Source organism: Mirounga angustirostris, unplaced genomic scaffold (genome assembly GCF_029215605.1).
Source record: "Mirounga angustirostris isolate CCGP_5_RB_7025 unplaced genomic scaffold, mMirAng1.0.hap1 SCAF_6, whole genome shotgun sequence".
Classification (NCBI taxonomy): domain Eukaryota; kingdom Metazoa; phylum Chordata; class Mammalia; order Carnivora; family Phocidae; genus Mirounga; species Mirounga angustirostris.
Window position 1 is genome coordinate 3,823,996 of NW_026991714.1, and position 24,808 is coordinate 3,848,803.

Here is a 24,808-nt window from a genome sequence, read left to right on the forward strand (position 1 = left end):
GATACCAGCATCACATGCATCCTCATTATCTCTTTCCAGGGAGCAATCTGGAGGAAAGCCTGAATCAAGGCAATCAGCTCAAGGATTTCCTCTCCAGATACCTTTTTCATTTGGAAAGTAATTTAGGAGGGCTGCAATGTCAAGGACGTGTTCACAAATGGTGTGTGTGTGTGTGTGTGTGTGTGTGTTCATCAAAATACCTGTGATTTCCAAACCAGAAGAAGTGGCTTTGTCCCTCTCCATTGAAAAGTTCGTCTTAAAGAGGTGGACATTTAAACCCATCTCATCTATAAAAATGTTCTGTCACGAAGGGGGCTTCGAGGACGCCTGAGACACGGAACAGAAAGCGAATGGTGTCCTTGGAGTTTTGCAAGGTAACAGGGGCAGAGGAAGCAAAGAAGGAGCTTTGTCCAAAGACACACACGCCCTCAAGAGAGCCCTGTTTCTAATTCACAAACCAAGGAAGGAAATGATCGACGTGAAATCCTTCCATTAGTGTGGCTCTTACAGTGAATTAAAGATTCTCAAAAAGGGAGAGAAAATGGTCAAAACCTGGCAATGCACATACATTCAGTATGTAACTTAGGAAGCACACGTGTGAACTCAGACTTACATAAGTGGCTATTCATCCTAACCCAAGTTGAACAGTTAAAAAGGAAAACATTACCTGCAGAACTAAGAGCCCAGCCACCAAAATGTCATTGAAGAGGAACGTGAAACAGGATCCAATGTACCATGTGGCGTTATCTGAAAACAGTCCGCTGCTACCTACCGTACCCGAGATGACCTACGTGCCGGGCATGTATCTGCTGCAAGGTTTGACAGCAGAGAACAGCCTCCGTCCTAACTGGGCAGAAGTTAAACTCCACCAGCACGCTCCACCACCACACGGGTTAGGGACTCCGACAGCCACACAGCATCAGACGGGAACAGGCCGACGTTCTCTTCCGGGGGAGGGGAGCACGTGGGGGCCACGGACACAGACAGCCCATGTCGGGAAGCTGAGAGGGCGAGGGAGCATCCTCATGCCATTTCGGGGATTCTCCAGGCCCAACCACAACCCTACGGATGGAAACAATTCTGCTGTCCATGTTCAGCTAGAGAAACAAAGGTGCGAAGAGGATAGGTTACCTGCCCAAGGTCACAAAAACACAGTCGAGGAGTCAGAATTTGATCCCAGGTAGTTTTTCTCCAGAGCCTAAAATCTTAACCAAATGCCAATCTGTTTCTGCATAAATTAAATATTGCAGAGATGCACACACACATACACACACTCACACCCTTCCATGACATTTACAAATGGAAAAATGTATCGGTGGCAGCTTGCATAATTCCACAAGGCACAGAGGGTTCCTTCAGCTCTCCTCCCTGGCTCTAGAATATTCAAAGGCATCTGCATTTCCTGCGGGTCAGTGGAGTGATGTAGTCAGGCACGTTAGATTTCTGGGGGGAAAATGGATTTAATCTTTGCAACAGATAACCTAGGAAAAAAATAAATTCATGATACCGATTAGTGAATCTGCAGGTGCTTTGAAACGTGCACCTCTAGAGTTTTGATTTGTGGATAGAATTCAGCCTGGAAGAACAATATGTGGAGGTGTGTCACAGGATTCTGTCGTGATCCAGCTGTGGATCATTCACTCAGAGCCACAGAGAACCCTGGGCTGGTGTCTTGAAAACCCAGAGACGGAAGGGGAAGCTTGCAGATGTCGGTCAGCACAATAGATATCTCAGATAACCTAAAAGGACTGGAAAAAATATGCACCAAAAATTGGCAGAATTAATTTTCATCAAGTTATGGAACAGAGAAAACACGAAATGTGTCAGTGCATATTTGACCAGGAAGAACTGTGTTGATAGCACTTTGCATATTTCCATACGAAATAAAAAGGAAACGATACACATAAATCCGTTTCAAGTCAATTGAAAACTGAAGTGAGAAAGACAAAATCATAACACTTTTAGGTGAAAACATAAAACAACAGCTTCATGGCTGTGAAGCTCTAAAGGATCCAGAATGAAAACCACGGGGAAAAAAAGTTGATAAATTATATTACATTAAAATTGAGACTGTCTGTTAATTAAAATGTATCAGAGAAAGTGTAAAGAACGTGCCAGAACCTGGGAGAAGGCGTGTGCATGCCCATAACTGATAAAGGATCCGTGTGCAGAACACACCGAGCAGTAAATCTGCAAGAAGGAGGCAAAGTGCCGCAGTAGACAGATGAGCAATGGTCGTGGGCGACACTTAGCACGGAGGAAAACACAGCTGCAGGACAAACACGGAAGAAGCTGCTTAACCTCATCACAGGACATCAAGGGAAGGAATGCGGAGACCCCAGTGCGACGGTATTTCTCCATCCACAGGGAAGAACAACGCTGGTGAGCATGTGGCCAGACAGAACATCTTACCACTGCAGGCGGAGGTGTGGGAGGTATCCGTGTGTGGAGCATAACGTGGTGTTATCTAGTACACTGGGGTTTTTTTTCCAGTTTTATTGAGATACAATTGACGTGTTTATAAGTCTAATGCGTATGACATAATGATTCGATATTTGTATATATTGTGAAAGGATCACCACAATAAATCTAGTTAACGTCCACCAATATGCGTAGTTACAATTCTTTTCCTTGTGATGAGAACTTTTAAGATCTACTCTCTTAGCAACTTTCAACTATATAATACAGTATTGTTAACTGTAGTCACCATGCTGGACATCACATCCCCAGAATGTTTTTATCTTCTAAGTTTGTACCTTTTGACCACCTTCACCCGAGTCCCCCAGCCCTGACTCCCCATGCTGGCAACCACAGATCTTACCTCGGTTGCTATGGGTTTGGCTTTGTTCTGATTCTACTTGTAAGTGAGGTCATATCGTATTTGTCTTTCTTTAACTTAATTCACTTAGCATAATGCTCTCCAGGTACATCCTCAAAGAGTAGAATGCCCTTCTTTTTGATGGCTGAATAATATTCCATTGCAGATATACCACATCTTCTTTGTCCATTCATCTACTGACGGACACTTGGGTTGTTCTCACGTCTTAGCTACTGTGAATAATGCTGCAATGAACACAAGGGTGCACACGCCTGTTCAGGACAGTGATTTCATTTCCTTCAGATTTATACCCAGAAGTAGAATCGCTGGATCAGACGTGGTTCTATTTTTAATTTTTTGAGGAACCTCCATACTATTTTCCAGAGTGGCCGCGCCAGTCTACCTTCCCACCAACAGTGCACTTAGGCTCCCTTTCCTCCACATCCTTGACAACACCTGTTATTTCTTGTCTTTTTGATGATGATCATTCTAACAGGTGTGAGGTGATATCTCACCATGGTTTTAATTTGCATTTTCCTAATAATTACTGATGTTGAGCATCTTTTCATATACCTGTTGGCTATCTGAATATCTTTTTAGGAAAAGTACCAATTCAGGTTCTTTGCCCATTTTGAAATTGGAGTGTTTGCTTTTTTGCTATTGAGTTGTATGAGCTTCTTATTTATTTTGGATATTAACCCTTATCAGATGTGTGGTTTACAAATATATACTGCTTATTAATTTTAAAGATATACCTATCCTATGACACAGCACTCCAAGTCCTAGAGGATTTTTAGAAGCAGTTTATTAAAGCAAAAAAAAAAAAATAGTAACCAACTGTCAAATGGACAAATAAATTGTGGTATATTCATAGATTCGTGTAGTGGAATATTACACAACTGTGAATTGTGACAATAGTCACAATAATAACATGAATGAATCTTAGTGAGTTGCAGAATATACATATGATTCCATTTATTTAACATATAAAAATGAACAACTTAAATAATATATTGTTATTGATACAAAACTTGAAAGAAAATCAGAGGGATAAAGACCCACAAAATTCAGGATAATAGTTATTTTGGGGGGGCAGGAAGTGGGTGGGACTGGAGGGCAGCCGGGGAGTTTCCAAAATAACAGCAATAGTATATTTTATAAATCAGGTGACAGGCACGAAGATATTTGTTGTGCTGTGTTATACTGTTTGCATCTTAAACAGGTGCTCTGTGTATCTATGCTGTATTTAATAATGTTGAAGAATCAAATGTTCTCAATGATTTTTTTAAGTATTGGCAGCTTGGCAGACCATAAAACTCTTCTGCAACTATTTCTAAAGATTTTCATTTTTACAAATAATGTCTCCAAAATTAAGGATTTTGTTCTACCTTTTTGTTTCATATGTTCAATTTATTTTCAGCCAGTTATTCTTGTTCTAGCCTGTTTATGCTAGAAAAAAAAAGTAAAACAACCTGAATATAAAAAAATTATTTTATTATTTCTTTCATTAAGCTCATGCCTTTTTCTTTTTGTTGTTGTTACAAAAGCAATTAAAATCATGACTGAAAATCAGAAAATGTAGCCAAACAAATGTAGAAAAAAGCCAACACTCATAACCCACCATCCAGAGAGACAAGCACTCTGACCCTTCTGTGACGAGCCTTTCGGACCATTTTCCTCACTGGCTACGAGTCAGTGTAGTTATGGGAAGAGTGGTGTTCTGTTACACAGGTGTTATAATCTAACGTAATTCAATCTAATTCGAAGTGCACACAACTCTGCATTGCCCTCTCTCTTTTCCCTCCACACCCTAAGGGACTGCATCCTCTCCCCAGGGTGGGACACGGTGGAGCTGGGATGGAGAGTAGTTTGCGCCGTGTGGACGCCTGCGCTCTGACTCACTCGGTGGGGATGCAGCTGAGCCGCGGGCTCTGTCTGTGCCCAGGGCAGAGACAGGCAGGCAAGGGGGCTCATGCCCGGCGGTGCCACCCCAGCCTGCAGCCCTCTGTTCACACGAGAGCTCCCTCTGCTGTCTCTATCTTCCCAGCTAAGTGCTCTAGAAGACTCTATCCCCTCACCTTGTTCTTCTTCCTCGTTCATGGCCTGTATTGAAAGGAACCTCGTTCGTCTGAGAGCCAAAGTGTCTGTAACTTGAGCTCTCTAAGTACCACACTCGCCTTGAGGTGGAAAGACCCACTCTCGAAACATCATAATGGATGCCTGGAAATCTGCAGTGGCTAGAAGCATTTAAAATTTTAAGAACTTAACTGGCAACATTGTACATTTGTATCCTAGCAAGAATTCCCCAAGGAGGAAGTAAAAACATTGAAAAGAAAACATCCCAGCCTGGATTTGTCCTTTATAATGATGATCACAGAAGCTCCTGTTCGAGTCGAGGCTATCCCGGTGATGGAGGGGCCAAGCAGAGAAGAAACTGCAGACAGTGTGGGTTTCACATATTAAATCTCAGTAAAATTTGAGCCATCACATCACACCCGTGCATTTTTATAAACTCTCCCCCGGTACCATAAACAAGGTTGTAACTCATCCTGGTGGAGCAGGTCTTGGCTGTAAGAAGGCTCTACTATGGAAAGAGAGGGTGGTGGTTCCTGGGACACCCTGTCTTTTGAAGCTGGTGTGCCACTCCCTGCTGTCCACCCACCGAGTTACCGCACGCTGGGGACACCCCCTTCAGCTGGTTACCCAAGACGTCTCTCTTGAGACTCAAGGCAGGCGAGCTGGGGCAGTGCCAGGAGCAGGGACCAGGCAGCGTCGACACATCTTCACATCCTTCCAGGTACCAGCTCTCGGCTCCGGGCATACGGCTTAGCCTCTCTGAGTCTTATCTGGAAAAGAAAGATAGAACGTCCACCCTGCAGAAATGTTGTGAAGAGGAATAGGTTGATGTGCCAACATCACCTGGCACCCAAGGCTAGCTCATAGCTCAGTGGTTGTTCGCTGGGCCATGTATATACAGCCGGGGAAGAATCACCTAGGCTTTAACAAATAAATGACCATTTATTTTCACTGCAAGTGCTTTATGGATTTTAAAGCTACTAATCCATAGTTTCTTTTCCCAGCTTTAAGAGATGTTTTTAAATTATTGCTTTGCAGGGAAGTGTCTCCACACTTTGCATAATGCCCACGGCCTTCCGGCTCTTCCTTGAGGGGCGGACATAACCAGAACAGCCAGCGGTACCTCAGGGGGACAGGTGCCCGGCTCCTCACGCACGTCAGAGCTGGAGGCGGCCACGACGAGGCTTGGAGCCTTGGGGGTATTGGCAGCCGGGCGCCACGGGATGCTTCCGTGGGCTGCAGGTGACTTTCATCTCCTGGAAGGGGCTCTGAGGGGCTGCACTGGCCTTTAGTGACATGAACAAAGGTATCCCTTCATCCTTTAATCTCTTGCGTGCTTGCGATCTGGGTTAATTCCTAGATATTTTGTTGCTTTGATATTAAGGCGACTCTAAGATGCAGAAAATCTGAAATTGCAAGGAAGCCCTCAGGCCTCTCTTTCACGCTCGAGGAAGATGAATCCTTGAACTGCCGGTAGAAAAAAGCCAGAATTCCCCCAAATCTTAGGTAAAACACTAAGTCCTGTAACTGCGTAATCTCTGAGATCTGGCATCGCTTAATGGCCAATGTGCCAGTATTTTAGATTCTTCGATACCTAGAGCCCTTCCACCTACATCACATTACGTAATTGTAATAACCACATGAAATAAGTAATATTTCCCCAAATTTCATCAGTAAGAAACCAGAGGTTCTAATTCCAAGGTGAATTCTTTCCCCCCAGACTGCGTGTCACCCCACGCCTTGTTCATCCAGCCCCTCACCTGCCAGGCTGAGCACAAAACCATCATCTTGGGGAAGCTCACCCTGCATGCGCACACACCATGTCACAGCCCACAGCAAACTTGCTACGGGAAGGGTAAGTATAGCGAGAGTGAGCTAGTGATTGTCAAGGCAACACAGGGAGAGCAGAACCTCGATGCGTGGGTTCAAACCCCGTTCCCGCATTTCACTGAGTCAGCTGAGTGACCTCGAGCAAGTCACTTATCCCATGTTTTAATTTTCTTATCTGTAAAATGGAGAGATGGTGGAACTTGAGGGTCATGTAAATCAGTGCACATAAACCACTTAGATTAATGCTCGTTGTGGGGCTCAAACCCAGTTTGCTCACATCCCTAAATCGGCAAATCCATTTTCCATCTCAGGCCACATTTTCCATCTCAGGTCATTTTCCACCACTGCCGCCCAGACACGAAAGACAAACAGAAGATTGCCCACTCCGTCTGAAGTAGTATTCCATGCCCAGGAGGGATAGCCTTCGTTCTTCTTATTTTGTAGACCTTCAGACAATTCATGAACGTGCATTTTAAAGAGTGTCTCATACAGTTCAGAGCAGAGGCAGAAGAAGCATTTTCTATCAGGAATTCACCTCCCTTGAGCCTCACAGGGTTGCTGGCTCATGTCTGAAGACCTTTTGCACACACGGTGCAAACCTCAATCTCTTGAGCTCCTCAGCACAGACACCCACGTCCTGTAAAACCGAAGTTCCTCTCCATCTCAGCACAGAAGGATCAACCTGTAAGAGACACACCACCTACAGTTCTCCCAGGCACATGTGCTGGGAACTATGCTAGGAGGGGGGCCACGGTCCCTCGCCTCGCAGAGCCTGTGTGCTCTCCAGCATGGATGCCCCCACCACGTGTGGCTGGGTAAATTTAAAATTGAGTAAAATCAAACAAAAGTAAATCGACTTCCTTGGTTTTACGCCAGCCATACTTCAAGTGCTGGACAGATCTCCCATCTTCTGCCCTGTTGGCTGCAGAGGGGACAAGGACTCCCTCCCTGAACGCCCGGTCGGAAACACGAAAGGGGATTCTAGGCGGAGCTTCCTCTCTTCAGTTTCTTACCAGCCCTCTCCTTCTCCCAAATTCACCCACAGCGACTCAAGGGGAATGCGCAGGGCTTTGGGTCATAATCAAAGGAGCGATTTTGTAGCCTCACTAAGCAAAGGCTCTGATCTAATCTGGCTATTATTTCTATCCCGGATGGCTGAGAGATAGTCCTAACTTATCCTGAACTCTCTTGTACGTTAAGCAGAGCTAGTAAGGAAAACCGGCATAGTTTTTTATTAGTTTCATGATGTCGTTCACCTTTCTCCAAGCATGATGTGGGATCTGTGTAATTCAGGACATTTGATGTTGATGCTGAAGATGAAGATGGGAATTATGGGCTGAACGTCCGAAGATCTGAAAAGCTCAGAAGAAGATCAAAAGAACCACGCAGGGATGGGGCAGTTGGGGCTGAGCCAAAATGGCAGTGGGGCCTCTCCCAGAAACTAGAGCAGTCTGGCGTCTCGGGCATGGACATGGGCATCAGAGCCCCCTGCACAGTGGTCACTGGCCACAGAGGGCTCTAGGGCACTCAGAATGTACCACAGGGGGACTGAATTTTACACTGTATTTAATTTTAATTTAAAAACTCATACTTGATTCAGTTACTGAAAAACTTTAGGCATGACTGAAATAACTTGAATATGGAAATCTATTTTTTCAATTATACATTTAATGAAATCTAAATATAGTTTAAGTATTTCTGATGAAAATTTAGACTCCAAGTTGAGACGTGCTCTAAGAGTAAAATGCATACCACACTTAGAAGACTTAGTGCCAAACTGTGAACTATCACATTAATAATTTTTATATGGTTACATGTTGAAGTATTAAGTTTTTGATACATTGGGTTAAATCAAACACATTATTAAAATTGACTTCATCTTGGACTCTGAAAAACAAACTGAGGGTTCTAGAGGGGAGGGGGGTGGGAGGACGGGTTAGCCTGGTGGTGGGTATTGAGGAGGGCACATTCTGCATGGAGCACTGGGTGTTATGCACAAACAATGAATCATGGAACACTTCATCTAGAACTAATGATGTAATGTATGGGGATTAACATAAGAATAAAAAAATTAAAAAAAAATTGACTTCATCTGTTTCTTTTCACATTTATTATTGAAGTATAGCCGATGCACAATGTTACATTAGTCTCAGGGGTACAACAGCGTGAGTGCGTATCTCTGTACTTTATGTGGTGCTCACCGTAACTGTAGCTGCCATCTGTCACCAGACGGGGCTATTACAGCATCACCAGCTGTGTTCCATACGCTGTGCCCTTCCACCCCGGGACCTAGTCATTCCAGAACTAGAAGCCTGTACCTCCCACTCCCCTTCACCCATTTTGTCCCTCTTCCCACTCCCCTCTCCTCTGGCAGCCACCAGTTTGCCCTCTGTATTAATGGGTTTGTTTCTACTTTTGTTTTTTGTTTTTTAGGCTCTACATATAAGTGAAATCATATGGTATTTGTCTTTCTCCGTCTGACTTATTTCACTTAGCGTAATACCCTCTGGGTATGCACGGATGTTTCTTTGCACTTTTTAATGTAACTGCTAGAAGATTTAAAACCACATGTGGCTTATATTTCTATTGGACAGCACTTTTCTGGAGCACTTTCTTGAGCCATATGAGTTCAAACCGCCTTTCTACCAATTTCTAGCTGTGAGATGGGCTCAAATGTGCTTTTAGGACCTTTTGTGGAAATAGGTTAATCATAATGCCTGCTACAAAGAGTTGATATGAGATGTAAGTGAATTAACACCCATACTTAGAATAGTTCATGACATACAGTGTGCTTAGTACAGGGTAACTATTATTACTAATGGGTATAGTTGTCAGGATTGTAAGAGGACACTGGGAGGGGACTGTGAAATATCCTAAGAAAGAGTCTTTCTCTGTCTCTTATGAAAGCCTTGCATAAAGTGTCCATTTGGACCTGGGTGGCAAATGTCCCTGGCCTTGCTCCCTTAGTGTCCATCGAGCTGCACAATAGGACTGGGACAACATCCTCTCACGTGCTGTGGGTCATGACATTCTCTGTCTCCTGTATACTCTCCCAGAGACCCCAGAAGGCACAACTAATGAAAGCGTGTCCTGATATAATCTAGAAAGGGACATCAGACATAGTGTGGCACTAACCCAGGCGTGGGAAGTCACTTTGCCACTTAAACACTCGGCCACACAACCAGCCATAGATCTTGCAGGAAATCATCATTCTCTCTGGGTTATGTTTCCTCATAAACTAAATAGGGATAATAGAAAGTGCTATTATAAGGATTAAATAAGATAGTGGGATTGAGAGAGCTCCATAAACCACAGAGCATGATGCCAACATTGATACTCTTTTACTTTTAGAACCATTTCTGCTGGGTTAGCCTGTCTTTTAGATAAAATAGAGAGATGCTTCTGTGGGATTATTTCTAGGGATTCTAAAGACCTGCCTCTCTTCCAAGTTTCCCTCAAACTGGTCTGTGACAAAATGGTCAAGTCCTATGCCGTAAAAAGGTCCAATTTATTGGAAATAAAAATGAAAAAGATGCCCACTTTAGGGATAAACTAGTAAGTCATCGTCAGCTAGTAACAACTTGGATCTTTACAGCTAGCCAGTCACCTGGCAAGTCTTCGGGGTAAATAGAAAATAACGTAAGTTTTCATTCATTCTTTCACGCCTTCACTCAACAAATGTGTACTGGTGCTTATAGTGCAAGGCATTCTAGGCTCTTCTGCTACAGCAGGGAACAGAAACAACAAGGCCTACGGTCAACCTATGTCTCACTGAGAAGGCAAATTCAAGCAAAGACTTGAAGGAATTGATTATGCAGATCACCCATGGAAGAGTGTTCCAGAAACAGAAACCGCTCACGGGAAGGCTCTGGGGGCAGGAGCACACCCATGAGCTCAAGGGACAGTGGGGAGCTGACGGTGGCCACAGGAGAGCGAGCATGGGCGGTACGAGGTCAGAGAAGTACATCGGGGGAGGGGTGGGGGAAGAAGGGACATAGTGCAGCGTCCAAACTGGACCCACTTACGAGTAAAGCTGGGACATTAATAACACCACCGGGACAACAGCCATAAACGGGGATGATGGGTGGCCCTACTGAAAAGCTACAGTCCGGCCTCTGGCTTTTACTTTAAAGCGAAGGGGAAATCCCATGCAGAGCCATTTCTCCCTGTGCTCAGAAACCATCCCGGTGGTCAGAGGCTCCTCGGGAAGGTATGTGCAGACCGTGTGCCGGGGTCCTGGTGGCGTGGGCTGGGCAGACTCTGCCCGACATGCCTGGCGCGATGGCTCGCAGAGCAGGAGGGCGAACCCACCGGACCGCCAACGTCCAAGAAGAGAGTGCTCCTCAATCCTTCGAAGAGGAGCGGGAGGTTGGCCGCGGGTGGACCCAGGGAGTCTCGGCTTACAGCTCCCTCAGCGAGTTCTGCTGCTACTGCCCATTCATCCACCCAAAGAGCTACCTCAACGCAAGGAATATTAATTTTTTCATTATTAATTTATTTTTTCATTATTAATTTATAATGGTGATGCAATTCAGAAAAGGCAAACTTATCTTTTAACGTGAGAAACAAACAAAAAAATGTGTCAAGGGGTGATAAGATCAATGACAAAAACAAATGACGTGAAGTAAAATGACTGGACTTATAAATTAAACTCAGGTCACTGGAGCCGCCGCTCCTCTCGGGGCTCTGCCCACCTACCCCAAACAGACCTCCAAATACATGGACATCTGCTGGAGATTCCCCCATGGGGAAGAAGGAAGGAAACTGTATCGCAGAAGCTGTGAAGAAGAGAGAATTTCCAGACCCCACGGTGTTTGTCATCCCAGGACGGCAGTGACCTTGCTAAGTCATGGGACACGGCTGTGCAGTGACCGGCCCACAGGACAGAGGCTTCGGCGGTCACAGGACAAGGCAGTTCTCCCTTCAGTCTCTCCCTGATGTCTGAGCAGGTGGCTGAGACCAAGACCGTGGCCCTTCCTCCACAGGAAGGATGCCTTCAGGGTCAGCCTATGACACCTTCTCCAATGAGGGCTTTGGGAACAAGAGTCTGAGCTGCCAAAAACGTTCGGTCACCATTTATTCACAAAAGACCCCAACACTACAATCCAGACTCTTCCACTGTGCCCTTGGTACCAGGGTCTAAGGGCCTCGAAGTATCATTAAAAAAAAACAACGACGACTATGCAGAGTTCCTGACACAACCGTTCCCCACTTTCCGGTAAATTATTTATGAAGAGAAAGACAAATGTAAAACTTGGCGAGAAACAAACACAAACACACAACTCTTACACCACCAGTCAGCCCAGAGTGTGGGAGCCTGACTGAAACACCTCGATGAGAGCAGGCAGAAGCCCTAGTGTCCCCCACCCAAACCTACAAGCAAAATGTCTGGAAGACACTTTGTCCCTCCCCCAATTCCTGCCCCTTCAGATTCCAGAAGTGGGGTCTACACCACAGAGAAAACTGAAATCAAATCCTTCACGGCGTGTGGGTCGATATTTTAGCGGCCGAGATGTCATCTGTTCACATCCTCCTCCTTTCTACGTACGCTCAGGAATGGCCGTGTCCGGAAAGCAACGGGAGAATGTGGGGTGAGGGTGAGGGCGCCGGGTCCCAGCAGCGTCCCATCCCACACGTGGGGGTTACACACCCTCACCCTAACGCACGCAGATGGGGAGAGCCCGTCAGCACTCCAGCCACAGCCCTTGCTGGGCATTTTCCTGGGACCCAGCGTTCAGCATCTGTGACACACAGGACATCTGAAACCAGTACAATGTCATACGTCAATCACAGCTCAGCTTCAAAAATTAAAAAATAAAGTCAGTAGGACAAGACTGAGTTAGAAGCAGCCGCCCTAGCGAACACTAGGTCACAACGACAACCCCAGCCAGATGATGGAGGACTGACACATCCATCTGCTTTTTGACCTCAGATCAGACGTATGATTATTCTAACAGCAGAGTGGAGAGGGAGTGAGGACAAGGGCAGGCCACACCTCCTCCCGGGTTATAGAGCTCTTTTTTTTTTTTTTAAGATTTTATTTATTTATTTGACAGAGAGAGCGAGAGAGCACAAGCAGGGGGAACCGTAGAGGGAGAGGGAGAAGCAGGCTTCCCGCCGAGCAGGGAGCCCGACGCGGGGCTCGACCCCAGGACCCTGGGATCATGACCCGAGCCGAAGGCAGACGCTTAACGACTGAGCCACCCAGGCGCCCCCCCTTTTTTAACAAAATTAAAACCACCAGCACGAGGCCTAGTAAAATGCAGTTCTTCCTTGACTTACAGTGGTGTTACATCCTGAAAAACCCACTGGAAATTGAAAGCATCATCAGCTGAAATTGCATTTCCCGCACCTAACCTGCCGAACATCACAGCTCAGCCGTGCCTCCCTGACAAGCGCTCAGAATGCTTACAGGAGCCTGCGGTGGGGCAGAATCATCCACCACAAAGCCTGCTTCATAATAAAGTGTTGAATAGCTCATGTAACTTACTGAATGCTGTGCTGAAAGTGAAAAACGGAACGGTTGCACGGGGCCGGGATGGTGGTCAGCGCGTTGGTTGTTGACCCTGGTGACCCCACGGCTGCTTGGGAGCCACGGCCCCTGCCCACAGCCCAGCATCACGAGAGGGGGTCTCCGGCACATCAGTAACCTGGGAAAAGACCCCAATTCAAGACTCAAGGCACAGTTTCCCCTGTGCAATGCTTCTGCACCATCATGACGTCAAAAAAGAATTGTAAGTCAAACCACTGTAAGTTGGGGACCGCCTGCACATGGCAAGAGGGAACTTGTCCAGTTTTGGAACGGGCCAGCGGTGGCGGCTAGACGTTAAGAGTATACGACATGCCGTAGAATTATTCACTGTAAAATGGTTAATTTTATAGCGTGTGAATTTCACCTCGATTTACAAATGAGAAAGAACTTGTTGCTAAATATTCAGACAAAAAGGCTGCACCAGGAAGCAACTTAATTGGACTTTAAGAAAATGACATGTGCCCGCAGATGTGGGAAACAGGGATCAAGGGAGATATATGAATATTGTTCCTAGGAAAGGGTTTTTAAAGAGAGGGACACAAACCTAGACCGGAAAGTATAATATGAAAACAAATAGTAACACCAAATCCAAATATATCAATTATTCCCATACATATACACTGAACCTGCCAGCTAAATGAGAATGTCAGAGTGGATTGCAACACAATGCAGCTCTGAGGCTGTTTGCAAAAAGACACACCTAATGCATGAAAGCACTGAACCGTGGGGAAGGCAGAGAATGGGAAGAGATCCATCAGCCCAGTAACAACCAGACACAGCCAGTCTGGCCACGTTAATGTCAGCCACAGAAGACTTTAAGGCAAATAGCTTCATTAAAGACAGAGTTTCTGCGCGATGATTAAAGTTACCAAAGCAATATAACCATTCTAAACACGGATGCACGTTATTAAATAGACTCTGGATCTACACCGAAAGTGATGGACCTGCAGGAATAAACCGATAAATCACTGTGAAAGTGGGAGAATATAGCATACTGCTTTCCATAAATTATACTTCAAACAGCCACAAGCATTCAGCCAAGATACAGGAGAGTCGAATGACACAATTAACAACTTTCATCTGACGGCACATTCAGAAATATTTATTATATTTTCAATAGGGCTTTAAAGATGTCTCAGCAAATTTTAAAGGAAAGTTATCACATGAATCTAATTCGTTCCCCAAACTCTAGGGATTCAGCTGTGACTGTGGCAAAAAATGGGGTCCAATCTTAAGTGGACTGAAGTAAAATTTCTGCCATCGAATAGACTACAAAAAATGGAAATGAAAATGTGTAATAGAAAGCATTTAAAAAGTCATACTTCTTCGGGCTCCCAGCTCGGCAGGGAGTCTGCTTCTCCCTGTGCCCCTTCCCACCCTGTTCGTTCTCTCTCTCTCTCTCTCTCAAATAAATAAATAAAATCTTTTAAAAAATAAAATAAAAAATAAAAAGACATACTTCTTGCCTATCTGAGTTTGTGAAGTGAGAGTTCATCTGCTAGGTATTTTTTTAATTGCGGGAATAATGCGGAATACAGTTTTGTGCTCTGACGTTAACCTTATAATAATTTTGTCACGTCACTGTTGTCTTTTTCCTAGGAACTGCTCCCCAGCCCTTAAGCTTCTCCCTCCTTCAGCCAGAAATCAAAAGCCTCTAAATATAAACTCATGTCAATAAGACACCTGCAGACCAAGACACCCAGAAAAATCAGAATTCCTTTTAGGCTCCATCTGGGTCAACCCCCTACACAGCATATTCTAATTCCCACCTCAGCCAAATGCATTTCCTTTGTTAAGGTCTCTGTTATGGTAAAATAAAAGGTGACATCTATCCCCCCCAGTCAACTGAAGGTTTAAAGTCAGACTACCCACGGCTTTTCCTTTTCTGGAATATAGTCAATACCAGATCTTCCTCCCACCACACAAACCTGTAACTAATTTTCTGATCAGCAACTGGCTTCCCAGAGCTTTTTCCAGAAAACTGCGCACAGGCCTTAACTCACTTGGATCTTGTTCTGTGGCAGACTAGTCCTTGAGCCAAAGCTTCAGGACTATTTGTCTTGGTAGGGTGGAAAAACATACTAGGTAAAGCTGTGCATTTATTAGCAATGGGACATGATAAAAAGAAGGCTTTGAAAGACAAGGACAAGGCACCACCTGCTCGCTTCCCTTGCAAACTTGGCCCTCCTGCAGGGTCACTGAGTGCTAAGCCCCAGAAGAAAGGGTCTCTGGTTAACGAAGGGCTTTAGGGTTCCTCCCATCAAGTTCTTAGCCTTCTGTTCCCTTTTTCACTCAAGCTTTTCTCCTATTAACTTGAGACCTCAGCCAAAGATATTTTAGGTATAGGGAAATGAAAACAAAGAGCTCTTGCTTCATCTCCTTTCCCCATTTTCAAGGGAGTTCATGCTTAGAGTCGTGGTTTTCAAAGTGTGGTCCCTGGACCAGCAATGTCAGCCTCACCTAGAAACTTACCAGAAATGCAACATCCCAGACCAAATAAATCCAAAGCTCCTGGCCGCAGCAAGCTGTCACCATTTGTAAGGTTTGAAAACCACCACTGAGAACATTCCAGTCTGTCTGCCGTGTGAGCCAATGCATCCCTGTAGCTTCGAGTGAGGTCCAGGTTGCAGTCGTGGTTACCCGTGTAGCCAGGCAGAGTGGTGAGTGAGCTGGGAAGCCCCACCAGAGAAACGGGGCAGTGAAGTGGCTGGTAACACCAGTTACCACATTAGTACAACGCTGAGGTCTTCGAGCTGGCATGCGCAGGTCCACTAGGAAATCGAGATGATTTCCCAGCCCTAAGGCAGGGGCACATAGAGCCTTGATTCTCCTGGAACCACCCCCTCAACACACCAAAGGTACGAGATGATCTGACAGACCGTATTAGAAATAGTAAATTCATGCTAGTAGCTCACCAGGCTGATGTCCAGCAGAAATATAAGACCTACAAATGGGCTCTACAAATTGTGTGTGTGTTAAGCTGAAGGCCAAGAGTCAAGAGGCCGTGAAGAGAGGGGATCACAGACCAGATCAGACCCTGAAGGCATCAGGAAAGGACATGTTCTGGAGCAAAGGTGAAATTAACCTTAAAGAAGAGAAACGCCTTGTCCAATGAGGCAGAATAGGTTGGAATACGGGAAAAATATTAACACATCAAAGTCAAGTACATGCATCTATAATATATATATAATGTTATTCTTTCTAAAACTAAGAAGCACCAGGCCATCAAGTAAGATATGGTTTCTCCAGAGGGGCCATAAGTCAAGTAAAGTGTGATTATTGATCTCTCTCCCTAATCAATGGATGGTTCTTTGTAAAGAGAAAAAGATTCAGGATGCAGAAGGCCAAGAGCAACCGTTCAAGCTCAGAATCCCTGAAATGAAATGGCCCAGAAGCAGGGACGAGAAAACAAATCACGGCCACACTTACCTCGTGCACCTCGGGATGAGGGCAACATTTTGGGCACAGATCTGAATTTCACACCCTCCCCGCTGCCATATCTTGCTTTGTTTTGTTTCTAGCTTTTTTTATTATGAAAAATTTCAAATATAAATTTGACAGAATAAGATACTTGTATACCCAACACTTAGACTCAAGAAATGTTAACATTATTCCTTAATTGCAAACATTATATGGATATGTGTTTACCTGTATAAATTTATTGCTGAACCACTTGAAACTGGGTTAGATCTCATGATATTTAGCCACTAAACACTTTAGCCTGCATCTCCTATAATAAGAAAAAAAACCTCCAAATAGCCTTGATACCTCTATCATGTCTAGGAATATTATCAAAAATACCCTGTTAGCTCCCAATGTCCACATTGGAGTCAGATTTCCCAAACTGAGCAACCGGCACTTTCCCAGTTTTTTTTCAACTGATATGACCTAGAATCGTATCAGGGAGTAAGCGCAACGTTTGTTTTATACCTTTTGTCACTTTGAAACCAGAACAGCCCCCCACACAGGTGGCTGTTTGATCCCCATGGACTGACACTTTGAGGCGTCTCGGACAATCGCCTTATAAAGTTATCACGTTCCTCGTGTGCTGGTTCTCGGGCTGGTGTTCGCGGGACTCCCGAGTCTCCTGTACGTGCTCTGGACTGAAGCCCTGCGTAAACACCGATGAACATTTTAGGCAAACCGTTGCAAAGAGAGTGCTAACACTTACATTGACTCAGCAGGGGGCGGGCGGCGCAAGCCGTGGGGCCGACTTGACATTAGCACTCTCTGTTTCAAAGGTACCCTTAACCCTTGGCAAAGAGCAAGGAGTCCGTAGGGTGATACTGAGGCCCCATCCAAGCACTCTGTTCCTAACCACCTTCCGCCCACAGGGTTGGCTGGTGCCATCTCCCGCGGGACTCACGAGGGCTCCTTCGTTGAGAGGCAGCTGTTCACCAACACGCCATTTTCTTCTTCCCTCTGGGTCCTGGATGGGTGTATCAGTCAGCTCCAGCTTCGTAACAAACAGCCCCAAATCATGGTGGCTTATCGCAACAAACACTGCTTGCTCCCAGAGCTGTGATTTGGTGCTGGCTCAGCTGCAGCTGTGTTGGGTGTGGCTCCAGGTGATGGGTCAGGGTCACCAGGCGTCCAAACGAGGAAGCCATGGCCCCCGGGGGCCTGCTCTCCTTCCGCGGGATGAGCTGAGTGCGAAGGAGAAAGGGAAAGTGGTACGTGCCTCCCAGAGCCTCTGCTTTGGGCCAGCATGCCGTCACTGACCCCCACCCTCATCAGCCACAGCAAGTCACACAGTCAGCCCCTCTGCTCCTGGGGCAGAGGAGAGGAGGTTATTTCCTACAAAAGTTACCGAATCTGCCATCATGGGATTGAACTTTCCACTCTCCTGAATTTGGACACGGCCGTGTAACTTGCTTGGGCCAATGAAATATGAGCAGGCGTGTTGATGTACTTTCCAGCACCTTCCTTCCACTTCCTCAGAGACCAGCAGCATCCTAAATGACCGAGTCCCTGTGGAGGATGATGCGGATCAGAACACCTGCAAACCCAAGAGTGATACATAGTGAAGGTGAGAGACTTTAAGGTTGTTCATTACTGCAGCATAAAACCTACCTATCCAGACGAATAATAAACAAGGTAAAGCTTACTTATTTCCTCTTAACTACGAATTTTCAGAGTAAGAGTTGTGTACTAAGTTGTGTACTAAGAATCCCCATGGTAGCAAAGACACTTTTATTTCCCCTTTCTCTTGTTTTTCCTTTTCTCTTACTTTTTTTTTTATCATTAAAGGCTGACATTTTTATTCATACGATCAATCACAAACCTTCTTCTTTTTGATGCTCATATTGTCCCAAATTTGGCTGGTGAGAGCCCTTCATCTGGGTTCTTTTGACAGGACCCAGTCAGTCTTTGGCATTTCCTCTCATTCTGATACTGTGAGAGATCTTAAGCTCGCCTTCAATATCCCTTGCCTTAAACCTAGAACTCGCCATTCCTCGAAGGAGTCCTGATTCTTCTAGTGAGAATGGTATTTTAGAAGACAGCACCTGAAGGTCAGGTGTGTTCATTGCTCCTGGACATAATGGATTCCAAGCCCTTTCACTGGACAGAGCAAACTCCTGCATTTTCTCTCTCTGTCCCTTCTCCCCACCTCCCCCATATGTATGGATGCATAATATAGATTAACAGTTCACATGGATTAGGTTGTATATAATACTGCTATAGTTTATATGGATTATGTGCAGATTGTATTACATTAACTTTGTGCTTGTATTGATAGTAACTCAGATTTGATATTATAGCCCCCCCCCCCCATTAAACTTCTTTGTTTCCATATTTTCTCTTTTCTCATATAATGAAAACCTTGAACAATGCGCCTGGTGGTCCTGTGGATCTGTCTCTCGCTTCAGCAGTGTATGGATGGATGGAACAGACACAGGGATGCCCTTTCTACCAGCCTTCAACCACAACCTTTCTTCCAGTCCCAACCTTCAGAGCCATCTCCTTGGCCACAATCTGCCTTCGGGACCAGCCAACACCCTATTTGGAGCTTAGCAACTTATTACCAATCCACCATGAGCTCCCAGATTCACCAGAATTATTCCACCAAGGTGGAGGCCGCCATCAACCACCTGGTCAACATGCATCTGTGAGCATCCTACACCTACCTCTCTCTGGGCTTCTATTTCCACCAGGAGGGTGTGGCTCTGGAGGGTCTTGGCCACTTCTGTGAGTTGGCTGAGGAGAAGTGTGAGGGTGCTGAATATCTCTTAAAGATGCAAAACCAGTGCAGCGGCCACGCCCTCTTCGCACGCTTGCGCACAAACCATCCTAGGATGAGGGGGGTGAAACCGTGGACACCATGGAAGCCGCCCTGTCTCTGGAGCAGAGCCTGAACCAGACCCTTCTGGAGCTGCATGCCCTGGGTTCTGCCCACGCAGACCCCACCTCTGTGACTTCCTGGAGCCACTTCCTAGATGAGGAGGTGAAATTCATCAAGATGGTGGTGACCATCAGAGAAAGACATGTATCGTATGACCTCACTGATATGAGGAATTCTTAATCTCAGGAAACAAACTGAGGGTTGCTGGAATTGGGGTTGGGGTGGGAGGGATGGGGTGGCTGGGTGATAGACACTGGGGAGGGTATGTGCTATGGTGAGTGCTGTGATGTACATTCTTTCCATCTTCCCTGGGATCCTGGCCCCACCCTGCTGGCAATTATCCACATGCTAGTGCAAGCTTGGAGGTCTGGCTCAAGAGTTACAACAATGTATACCATGTATGGACTCCAGTTAATAGTGCGGGATTGTATATTTGAAAGCACTAAGAGAGTAGATCTTAAAAGTTTTCATCACAAGAAAAAATATTTGTTTTGGTTTGTCTCCCTCTCTGGTTTCGTCTTGTTTCATTTTTCCCTCCCTTCCCCTATGATCCTCTGTCTTGTTTCTCAAATTCCACCCCTCTCCCAAGCTGTGGACCAAATGGAAACAATAAAACTTTTGGCAGAATCCCTGGAGACAAGGTGAAGGTAAAGAGCTGCCTCTCAGGAGGAAAGATAGGAACCTGGCTGTGGCTGATGGAGGCAAAGGCTAGTTATGGACAGCCAGTGCTGGGCACATGCTCTGCGCCAGAACCTTAAAGCCTCTGAGGGCACAGCACTTGCAACAACACAGGTGGACCTTGAAGGTATTAGGCTAAGTGAAATAAGTCTGATGGAGAACACAAATACCATATGATTTCATTTACATGTAGAATCTAAAAAACGAAAAAAATGAATAAACAAGGAAAAAGCAGAATCAGATAGAGGGCAAGCTGATGGTTGCCAGAGAGGGGGTGAAGTGATGGGCAAAACGGTGGAGGGGAGTGGGAGGTCCAGGTTTCCAGTACCTACTCTCTGAGGTAGGTCATATGATTATCCCCATGACTGATGGGAAAACTGAAGTAACTTGCCCCAAGTCCCAGAGACAGTAAGTGGCCGAGTCAGGATTCCAACCAGAGTCTTGTCAGAATCCAGCACCTCAAGCTCTTCCCCCAAGAACCATGTGTTTGGCGGCGGTGGAAAAGTTAAAGTCTTATTCAACAGGTGGGATTCTCTATTTCCTGTACAAATGAGTGATAGGAGCTGTTGAGGAAGCCCTCACGTCCCGTTTCCCATTCCAGTTAAGCCACTTAATCAGCTACGTGACCGTAGAGGGGTTCTCTTGCTTAGAAACCAGGCGTACCAAACTCTACCACTCAAGTTACAAGTTAAGCCACTTAATCGCCTACGTGACTGTGGAGGGGTTTTCTTGCTTAGAAACCAGGCTTACCAAACTCTACCATTCAAGTTACAAGTTAAGCCACTTAATCGCCTACGTGACTGTGGAGGGGTTTTCTTGCTTAGAAACCAGGCTTACCAAACTCTACCATTCAAGTTACAAGTTAAGCCACTTAATCGCCTACGTGACTGTGGAGGGGTTTTCTTGCTTAGAAACCAGGCTTACCAAACTCTACCATTCAAGTTACAAGTTAAGCCACTTAATCGCCTACGTGACTGTGGAGGGGTTTTCTTGCTTAGAAACTTGATATTGTGAGTGTACCTGTGAGCACAATCCACCTAAGTGGGGAAATTATGAGATCTCAGGGACAAGTTTGGTGTGCTTTAGTAAGCGGCTATTTTTGTTTGGTCTTCTTTTCTAGATTTTTATTTATTTGCCATGTATGGGTGACTTCAGCCTCTTCAACGCTTGGGCTCTTGGTTTCTCTTCTATCCAAGTATTTAAAACGTGGGCTCCAGGCACACAGCAGGACTTTAGGTGGGAACAACTCTCTGGTCTTCCGGGGCCAGTTTGATAAACCAGGTAATGACCTTAGGGTACTCCACCAACAAATCCTACATTTCAAAAGTATCTGCCAAATGGAACGTAAGAAATGAAAAAGAAACAAATTCCCAGGGTATAAAGTGGTGACAAACCCTCTTCCCCTCGGCTCTCAACATGAAGTCCCACCGTGGAAACTTACGGTCTTTACTGCCACCCTAAGAGCTTAGACCAGGTGCCCGCCAATGTCCATCCCTGGCTCCCATCCAACTCCTGGGCTATGGCCATGTAGTCAAGTCATGCAGAGGGAAAGAAGTGAATGGGTGAATAAAGGAATTCATGAATGAAACAACCATTGTTGCCCTGTTCCCTCTGCTCTCTGTTGCGGTCATTATTCATCCGAGGACATGACAGCAGGGAGGGTAGAAAGAATCCGAGGAGAGAAGGGAGAGGACAAGCTCAACAGAAATGTCTAGCCGATCCCACTTACAGAGAACAGAAGAGTCTGGCAAGGTTTGAGAAGATCAGTGGCCATATTAATCCATGTCATAATAGCTGCTGCCCCAGAAGACCCCAAATCCCACTGGAACGTGGGCTTGTTGCTCACATTCCAGTCTCGTGTAAGTGTTCCCAACCGGGCAGCTCTCCTTCAAGCAGTGACACAGATGACCCAGAGGCCCCATTTCCTTCCATTTTTGTGACCATTTCATCTTCAAGACTCGGTTTCCAGCATCGCTGCTGACATCAATATCTAGTAAGCAGACAAGAAAACAGGAAGCGGACAAAATGCTTTTTAACCACCTCAGCCTGTAAGAGACACACATCAATCTACTCACCAGCCCCATCCAGATGCAAGGCGATCAGGAAAGGTGGCCCTTGGAAGGGGAGCATGAATTTTTGGTGGAAACTTATCAGTCTACATCATCATAGCCTCAAGAGGGTTTGTCAGGGTCCTGTTCTAAGAATACGTGTTTGGGGAAACATGGCACCAGGGAGGAAGGCAAAGGAAGAAAGGTCACAGGCTGCCATCTCTCAAACACCCTATGTCTGGGCAGAACAAATCAGCATCCATCACAACTGTGAAGCCAGGTGCAGGAGACCTTTCCTCTCTTCCTGAATGCCTTGCTCCCCTCCGGTGTTCTCCTGGCAGGCATTTGCTGCTTTCATGGTGACCCCGAGCTCTCGGATGCCTCCAGAGGTAACCCTGCTGTTCTCCCTGAAGACACAGCTAGGGGACCAGCTAATCAGGAACGAGGATGCCCACAGGTGAATTGGGTCCCATCCTTGATACATTTGGTTTTAATGTTTCTTATTTTCATAACCTGAGGACTGTAGAGACTTTGGATCCCTCTGAAATGATTTAATCATGTTGTCACAGTCTGATTCAGCAGAAATTTGAGAGGCAGGTCGTCCCTGGGATACCGGTCAATCCCAGTACACAGCCAGCCATGTATGAGTAAAGGCAACCCACTACTGAAACACTAATAAATAGGAATTAAATATAGAAACTAATAATATCTCTTTCATAATCATAGTTCTTAATACTTTATAAAGCCCTTTAGTATCCATGTACAAATCCAAACAATGGAATGAAATAGGAAAAAAACCCAGATAGTCTCCATTTCATTGATGAGGAAACAGACTCAGATGAGCTGGAGGTCTCAGCTGGGAAGGAGTCGGCTGAGACAAAAGCCAAGATACTTTAACTCTTGGTTCAGGGCTCTTGCAGAATGCTGGGGAAATGGGTCTTTCCTGGAAGGGCCACTATTTCTAGGGTATTTAGAAATCTGTCTTTCATATTATCTTCTAGCAAAGAGTAGCCTGTTCACCTGTGTTCCCACCTGGGCTAGCACATGAGCTCCCTTCCTCAGTTTCTCTTGGACACGTATTATCTCTCAGCTCATGTTTGAATTTTTCTCCTTCTCTGCCTTGAATATTTTCTGATGATCTGGGGGAGAAAATGGTTTGTATTTTGATTAAAGTTACAAGGCTGGTACTCCTGCATTTACTTCTCAATCCACAGAGAGCTTCCCACAGCTCCTGCTGTCTTCCTCCCCACCCCCGCCAACCAATGCCCCACCACAATGATGCCCTCCTTCTCTCTCTCTCTCTCTGTTTTTTACCCTGATAACTAATAGAAGGAGCACTAAACCAATGGTGTTGGAACGCGGCAGGAAGGTGAGTGAAGGACTGTGACCGGACACGGTTGAAAGAGGACTGCAGCTAGGACCACAAGAAGGGAGCACATTCCTTCTCAAGTCCCCACACAAATCCGGTCGGCCACACAACAGGGCATGCGTGTACGTGCTCAGGAGAGACTCTGCCTCATTCACGCCGCTTCCCCAGATTCTCACCTGTGCTCTGGACACTCTGTTCTTCCTTTCCCTTCCCTCGTTCATGCTCTTCTCCAGAAACTATTTCCTAAGTAGTCATGCTTGCTCCTGCTGTTTCTGCTCATGGCTTCCTCTCAGAATTTACCACATTGAGATTCTAGCAGTGTTTTCTCTGATATTTCGTGGCTCTAAAGTTGAAGGCATCCTCGTAGGACTGGGGTTAGCAAGCTACAGGCCAAATCCAGCCTGTGGTCCAGCTTTGTAAGGATCCCAAGCTAAGAACGGTGTTTGTATTTTCTAAAGGATTGTAAATCCACTCAAAGATTTATGTTCCACAGAGACAGAAGGGCCCACAAAACCTAAAACATTCACTCTCTGACCCTCTGCCGGAAACGTTTGCCAGGCCCTGTTCTAGACCCCACAAAACCTCTGGTGTCTTGTCTATTGCTATCCTCAGAAAACTTTGTTATTTTCGGAGATTCTCTCCCTAATTTGAAAGCAGAGGATCCAGGATTCCAGGGCAACCAGTTGCCCATAGGAGCTGGAAACAAAAGCCCCTCATATTTGTCTTCCTGTGGCATGACCATTATGAGAAGAGTTTAGGATTTCTTTTCATTTCAACTTACTGTCTGGGGGTTGGCCCTAGAGAACAACTCCACAGATCATGGCCTTGACATTCCCAACATCTGCGGGGTCCACCGGAGAACCAGGGGAGGTGGCCCTGGTGTGGGAGGCGGCAGGAAGGTTGTGCAGGGAGGGGGGTGATCTGAATCACTTTTCCCCCTGGTGCCTCCCACGTGGTGGCAACAGGATGTCCCGAGCCTCACCAGGAGGGAGACCAATGTTCCGATTTTCCCCTCATTTGAGTGATATGGCCTCGCTCTGCCCCGACCCCCTATCAGCAGGCTGAGGTGTCCTTGGACAAGGGAAGGGCCTGAGAGGCCGTGACGGCAGTGTCC

General features: G+C 45.8%; 1 long non-coding RNA gene across 12 annotated transcripts in view; it reads right to left on the reverse strand.

The window, feature by feature from the left end:
* Positions 1–3,621: 3,621 nt before the first annotated feature.
* Positions 3,622–24,808, reverse strand: part of LOC123845838 (uncharacterized) — a 78,361-nt gene continuing 57,174 nt past the window's right edge. For 2 of the 12 annotated variants that reach the window (XR_010412150.1, XR_010412145.1), the window contains 3 exons: positions 22,007–22,267; positions 19,385–19,689; positions 13,385–18,255 (listed from right to left, as the gene is read on the reverse strand). This is a non-coding gene — a long non-coding RNA (uncharacterized LOC123845838). The other 10 variants (XR_010412152.1, XR_010412153.1, XR_010412154.1 and 7 more) reach the window with 10 other exon arrangements.